Here is a 7,510-nt window from a genome sequence, read left to right as displayed (position 1 = left end):
AGTCCATGGATTATACGCACACTTACCTTTCCGCAATTTTCTAGCCTCTTCGGTACCGCGCATTGCCCTTTCTCACCTTGAGAGTTGGTGCAAACTTCGCCAGTGCATCCAAACCCTGTGATATGATATGCTCTATCACACATAAACCTCCTTATATCTTCCTCAAAACAGCCACCATACCTACCTATCATGGCATTTCCATAGCCATTCCGAGATACATTACCATGCAAGTTTCCATCGTTTCATTTATCATGACATACTCCATTATTGTCATATTGCTTTGCATGATCATGTAGTTGACATTGTATTTGTGGCAAAGCCACCGTTCATAATTCTTTCATACATGTCGCTCTTGATTCATTGCATATCCCGGTACACCGCCGGAGGCATTCATAATGAGTCATATTTTGTACTAAGTATTGATTTGTAATTCATGAGTTGTGAGTAAATAAAAGTGTGATGATCATCATTATTAGAGCATTGTCCCAAGTGAGGAAAGGATGATGGAGACTATGATTCCCCCACAAGTCGGGATGAGACTCCGGACTAAAAAAAAGAGGCCATAAAAAAATAGAAAAGGCCCAAAAAATGATGAGAGAAAAAGAGAGAAGGGACAATGTTACTATCCTTTTACCACACTTGTGCTTCAAAGTAGCACCGTGATCTTCATAATAGAGAGTCTCTCATTTTGTCACTTTCATATACTAGTGGGAAATTTCATTATAGAACTTGGCTTGTATATTCCAATGATGGGCTTCCTCAAATGCCCGAGGTCTTCATGAGCAAGCAAGTTGGATGCACACCCACTTAGTTTCTTTTTGAGCTTTCATACACTTATAGCTCTAGTGCATCCGTTGCATGGCAATCCCTACTCCTCGCATTAACATCAATTGATGGGTATCTCCATAGCCCGTTGATTAGCCTCGTTGATGTGAGACTTTCTCCTTTTTTGTCTTCCCACATAACCCCTACCATTATACCTTATTCCACCATAGTGCTATAGCCATGGCTTGCGCTCATGTATTGCGTAAGAGTTGAAAAGGCTGAAGCGCGTTAAAAGTATGAACCAGTTGCTTGGCCAAAACCGGGATCGTACATGATATGAATATTTTGTGTGGGGAAGATGGAGCATAGCCAGACTATATGATTTTGTAGGGATAACTTGCTTTGGCTATGTTATTTTGATAAGACATAATTGCTTAGTTAGTACGCTTGAAGTATTATTGTTTTTATGTCAACATTAAACGTTTACCTTGAATCATATCAAATCTGAACATTCATGCCACAATAAGAAGAATTATATAGAAATTATGCCAAGTAGCGTTCCACATGAAAAATTCTGTTTTTATCATTTACCTACTCGAGGACGAGCAGGAATTAAGCTTGGGGATGCTTGATACGTCCCCAACGTATCTATAATTTTTGATTGTTCCATGCTATATTATATTCTGTTTTGGACATTATTGGGCTTTATTAGACACTTTTATATTATTTTTGGGACTAACCTATTAACCGGAGGCCCAGCCCAGAATTGCTATTTTTTTTGCCTATTTCAGAGTTTCGCAGAAAAATAATATCAAACGGAGTCCAAATGGAATGAAACCTTCAGGAACGTGATTTTCGGAGCGAACGTGATCTAGAGGACTTGGACCCTACGTCAAGACATCAATCAGGAGGGCACGAGGTAGGGGGGCGCGCCTACCCCCCCAGGCGCGCCCTCCACCCTCGTGGGCCCCCTATTGCTCCACGGACGTACTCCGTCCTCCTATTTATACCTACGTACCCCCAAACTACCAGATACGGAGCCAAAAACCTAATTCCACCGCCGCAACCTTCTGTACCCGTGAGATCCCATCTTGGGGCCTGTTCCGGAGCTCCGCCAGAGGGGGCATCGATCACGGAGGGCTTCTACATCAACACCATAGCCTCTCCGATGATGTGTGAGTAGTTTACCTCAGACCTTCGGGTCCATAGTTATTAGCTAGATGGCTTCTTCTCTCTTTTTGGATCTCAATACAATGTTCTCCCCCTCTCTCGTGGAGATCTATTCGATGTAATCTTCTTTTGCGGTGTGTTTGTTGAGACCGATGAATTGTGGGTTTATGATCAAGTTTATCTATGAACAATATTCGAATCTTCTCTGAATTCTTTTATGTATGATTGGTTATCTTTGCAAGTCTCTTCGAATTATCAGTTTGGTTTGGCCTACTAGATTGACCTTTCTTGCAATGGGAGAAGTGCTTAGCTTCGGGTTCAATCTTGCGGTGTCCTTTCCTAGTGACAGTAGGGGCAGCAAGGCACGTATTGTACTGTTGCCATCGAGGATAACAAGATGGGGTTTATATCATATTGCATGAGTTTATCCCTCTACATCATGTCATCTTGCTTAAAGCATTACTCTGTTCTTATGAACTTAATACTCTAGATGCATGCTGGATAGCGGTCGATGTGTGGAGTAATAGTAGTAGATGCAGGCAGGAGTCGGTCTACTTGTCTCGGACGTGATGCCTATATACATGATCATACCTAGATATTCTCATAACTATGCTCAATTCTGTCAATTGCTCAACAGTAATTTGTTCACCCACCATAATACTTATGCTCTTGAGAGAAGCCACTAGTGAAACCTATGGCCCCCGGGTCTATTTTCCATCATATTAATCTTCCATCAATAAGCTATTTCTGTTGCCTTTTATTTTGCTTCTATTTTACTTTGCATCTTTATCATAAAAATACCAAAAATATTATCTTATCATATCTATCAGATCTCACTCTCGTAAGTGACCGTGTAGGGATTGACAAGCCCTTATCGTGTTGGTTGCGAGGATTTATTTGTTTGTGTAGGTGCGAGGGACTCGTGCGTGGCCTCCTACTGGATTGATACCTTGCTTCTCAAAAACTGAGGGAAATACTTACGCTACTTTGCTGCATCACCCTTTCCTCAAGGGAAAACCAATGCAGTGCTCAAGAGGTAGCAAACCTCAGTGCCGAACCCATCGGTGGCCGAACCTACCATCCGCCACGTTCAACCTCCCGCTCCTTCCAGTACTCTCCGGCGAGCGTGACTCCTCCAGTTGGGTGCGTCACTCCGCGTTGTTCATCTCGGTGGTCGGAGCTCCGCCTGAGGTGGACCGAGCCACCGAGACGAGCGCCGGCGCCGGCGTCCCCTCCCTCTGTTCTGCGCCCGCGTCGGGGGAAGAAGAGGAGGAGAGGGAGGAGAGAGAAGGTCAACGCGGGTCACACCCGTCAGCCGCACGAGGCGCCTGCTGACGTGGATAAGTGGACACACAGTTCTGGTGAGTACGTCTTCATGCGTTGAAAGTGTATTCTCCGGGTGCTTCAGCTGAAAGTACGCTTTCGCTTTAGGAAAGCGTATTTGCTGAAGTACGCCTTCTGTTTTTCTGCCTAAGTCCAGTCTGAAAATCTTTTTATTATAGATGGGTCCCTGGCAGTCAAACTATCGTAACTTTTTGCTCGCAACTCCGTTTGGGGTGAATGCAAAGCCCACGTCTTCGTTTCGTCGAGCCCGTTCTGTTGGTTTCATTTTCACTATGGTTTGACACTGTGAAAATGACCTTTTTGCCCTTGCCCCTAATCAGCCAACTTTGAGAGCGAACTTTTCCGACGATTTGTTCCACGATCGTTCCGCACATCTCCCCGGTGCATTCTTCACCCCCAGGCAAGCCACAATACCCACTTGCATGATAGTCATGCAGTAGCCATGGTTTTCAACTCGAATATTTAATAAATGCTTGCTTGTTTAAAACATGGTTATCGTTGTTCCGGTGCTGCTTAGAGTTTCATGTTCACTCTCGTGTTATGTTGTCTTGCACCTGGTTATCTTGTACTAGTTGCTAGTATTCCTTTCATATGCTTATGCTTGCTAGTAGTACATGTTGATGTTGGTGATGGCCTTCGGTGCATGACTATCGTCTGTTCCGAGTGCCGTCGTTATGCATGTTCCATTGCATCCAGTTGGTTAAATGATTGCATGGTAGCATTGTTGATATGTCTTGCATGATATTTATTGTTGATGCTAGTGGTCATGCTAGGTTTCTATGAGTAGTGTTGTACTTGTGATATTCATGCTCGTCATTATACTATGCTCAGTTGGATATGATTCATTGTTGATATGGTGGATAGTTATGTTGTACCCTCATGATTACGTTGATATCATGCTCATGCATTGTAATTGCATCATGTTATTTTATCATGGCTCAACATATTTGCATTCAAGTTTAACCGGATTAAATTGAACTTGAACAACTGTTGGCTGAGTCATGGTGCCACCATATCGAGCTGACCAGTGCAACCACGCTTACCTTTATGGGAAGGTCCTAACTGGGTCTATTTTCGTGCCTCTCGCCGGTGCCTCCAACGATGGAAGGTTATGGGCGTGCGGTACCCTGGCCCGGTAAGCAGACATAACCTTGTGTGCCCTTAGTTGGATGATAAGCGCTTTTATCCCCGTTTGGGAACGTTTTGTTTGGCCACGACGGTGGCCGTTGGTGCCTTTGGAAGGCACGGGGCCACCCAGGACTTATCCCAGAGGGGAGTTTGTCGGAGTGGCCGGGAGAGTGTCATGGCAGTAGGACGGTTTTGTCGGAACGCCGTTGGTCCACCCGAATGGGAGTGCGAGGCCATGGGTTCCATGGTGTGGGTACGGTGTACTAACCTCTGCAGAGTGTATACTAAATCTATCGATAGCCGTGCCTGCGGATAAGGGCCCAGTTCGTGTCGGTCACACTATGGGTCAACAGTAATAATAATAATGTGTTTAATAACAACCTCGGTTCCTTGAGGAGATAAGTTGGTTGTGATCGCCGGAAAGATCACCGTTTGAGACCAAGCGTTGGTCATGGTTGTGATCGCCGGAAAGATCACCGTTTGGTTACGAGGTAACCCGTTGAGCCCAGAGTGGTTCCGTTTGTGATCCGTGAATGATCACCGTGGTATCGAGGATACCGAGTTGTTGGATATTCATGATGTTGTGCGAGAATCGTGGGTAAAGGTCAAGCTCCTTGTGGTCATTTAATGATTACTACGGTATTGTTTATACCAAGCTTGATTTAATCCTGAGATGATCGTGTGATGTCCGAGGTTGGTAAGTGATGCATGTGATGGTTACGAGGTAACCCGAGTAGAATAAATGATGCATAAAGTGTCATCATATTGCATGCTAGTATCGTCAGATTTATTTGTACAAGCCATGCTCATATTTTTCTAGCAGTATAATGTTCATGTTGTCCATGCCATGTTATCCTGATGATCTCATGATAATTCTTGCTTAACCTATAATTGCCATGCTATTGTTTGTCTTGAATGCTTCTGGTTATTGTGAGCTTGCAAGTACATTCAATGTACTGACCTGGCGTGTCATGCCAGCTTGCAGGTCATGCCTGGATTGCTTGCTTGTTTGGTGTTGTTCCTGTGTTCGCGAGCTAGGATAAGCATTCCAGCCAGAGTCCCTGCGGAGTGGAGTTCACCACCATCGTTGTTGTTCCGCTGCTAGAGTTATTCCGCTGCTTCAAGTTGTTCTGCTGCTTGCATAGAGCAACTAAGGATGGCGTAGTGTCGCCGTGCCGATGTTATTCATTGTAATATCGGAGACATTGTATTCATATTCGTGTTATAATAGAAAGCTGGTTTGTTCTATGCTAAGCAGTGCCGTATTCCAGAAGACTTCTCCTCGATCTCTGCTCTGGAATACGGGGCGTTCCGGTTTCTCTGAGCCGAGGTCCCACAGGCTTGGTGTCAGAGCAGGTCTGGCTGTAGGATGCCCTATCCCGCGCGAACGTTAGAAAGCGGTAGTATAGACCCCAGTTGGTTTGTTGCACTTGATTGTTGCATTTGTTTGTCGCATAGCATGCATATAGATTATTATTTTGTCACTAACGGTTAATCTTGTGAGTGTAGGTGGCATCATTTTCGGTCCACCGCCTGCACCCTCCTTCTTAGCATGTCTGCTCTTTGGTGTTCGGCGTCATCTCCGTCCCAGCAGAGTGATGCCCTGGTACCCAGAGTTCCAGACACCATTTGCAGGAGTTATGCTCAGGTATCGCGTATATTTTTCCGCCACCCACCCATATTATTTCCGTGATAGACTTGTTTCTATCCCGAATCATGCCATCCATCTCGTCCCTCTGGCAACCCTTACTGATCTTGGTTATCAGAAAAGGGCAATGCCAGCGAGCCTTGTTTTTCCACCACTACCCTACCCAGTCATTCTATTCTTTGGACGTGTACGAATCCCTTTCGTACGCTTGATGATGATGTGGTAGTGACTTTTGTGTCTCACTACTTGATCGTCAAGTCCGTCCTCACCTGTATCCATCCAGATCCAGCCACTGTTCAGCCAGTGCTTGGTGTAGCCTCGGTTATGCCAACTCCTTCCACACATGTATATAATTTTCGTGCACACCGCCACAACATATTAGACCATAATACCGGAGTTTCCGCGTGATTTGTGTGCTTAGGTGTGCATGCATTTTATGGTGTGAGTAGCAGTAATATGTGATGATTGCTTGATTAATTATATTAGTAGTATGCTTGTGTGCTTTTGTTTTAGTCGTTTCTTTTGTTTCTTTCTTTGGGCCTCCGGTGTTACAAAATTCCCCCCTATTAAAGTTGCTCGTCAGCCGACACCGGACCCAAAGAGTCAGCAAGAAATGCATATATTTGGAAACTCAACTAAACATAATGGAATTGTCAGCAGACTGCAGTGAAATTGGAAATAGCTCGTCTGAATACAAAAGAAATCCTGGATGGAATGTCAGTATAAATTTGCATTAACGTGCACTCCTCACAACAGTATGGAATTCTCAGCCAACTGCATTCAGATTGGGGGATATCTGATCATGTTACTGAGTGTCAAGTCTCCCTCAGCATGCACTCCACATAGCAGAAATTATCAAATCAGCAAGAAGATAAATTGTGTGCAAGGTTGACAGAATGTTATCAAAGGTATGGCTCAGATACATGTTTAATTTTTCGTTGAGGATGATTTTGGAACCCGATGTACCTGGAAGCAAGCAAAAATATGGCATGTACTCAGAAAGGAGGATAGTCCCGCAAAACCACGTTTCATACAAGAAATCAATAATAAAAATATTAAGATGGTTATATATGTGGAAATCGGTCCGCATATCACAATAAGAAGCTTCTGGTGTAAGCAACCCAATCTTCCCTCGCAAGATACCCGAGAAGCTTCCAAGGCAAGATTCATCTATCTTCCTCAGTACGATACATGGCTGATTTCCCGTACAAGGTACTCTGCCTTCTTCAGTAAGCAACCGAAAAGCTTCTGGCATAAGGTACTGAGTCTTTCCCCAGCAAAGTCTTTAAGGGGGTAAGCTTCTGAAGCACGATACCCAGTCTTCTTCAGCAAGCTATCCGATGAAAGTTTCGAGCACAAGCCAGCCAATCTTCCTCAGTAAGACATTGGTACAAGGTAGTACGTTGTGAATTGACAGCATATGGTAGTGAATCCCAAGAATCAGATCCGCAACAT

Source organism: Aegilops tauschii, chromosome 5 (assembly GCF_002575655.3).
Source record: "Aegilops tauschii subsp. strangulata cultivar AL8/78 chromosome 5, Aet v6.0, whole genome shotgun sequence".
Lineage (NCBI taxonomy): Eukaryota > Viridiplantae > Streptophyta > Magnoliopsida > Poales > Poaceae > Aegilops > Aegilops tauschii.
This window is presented reverse-complemented; position numbering follows the sequence as displayed.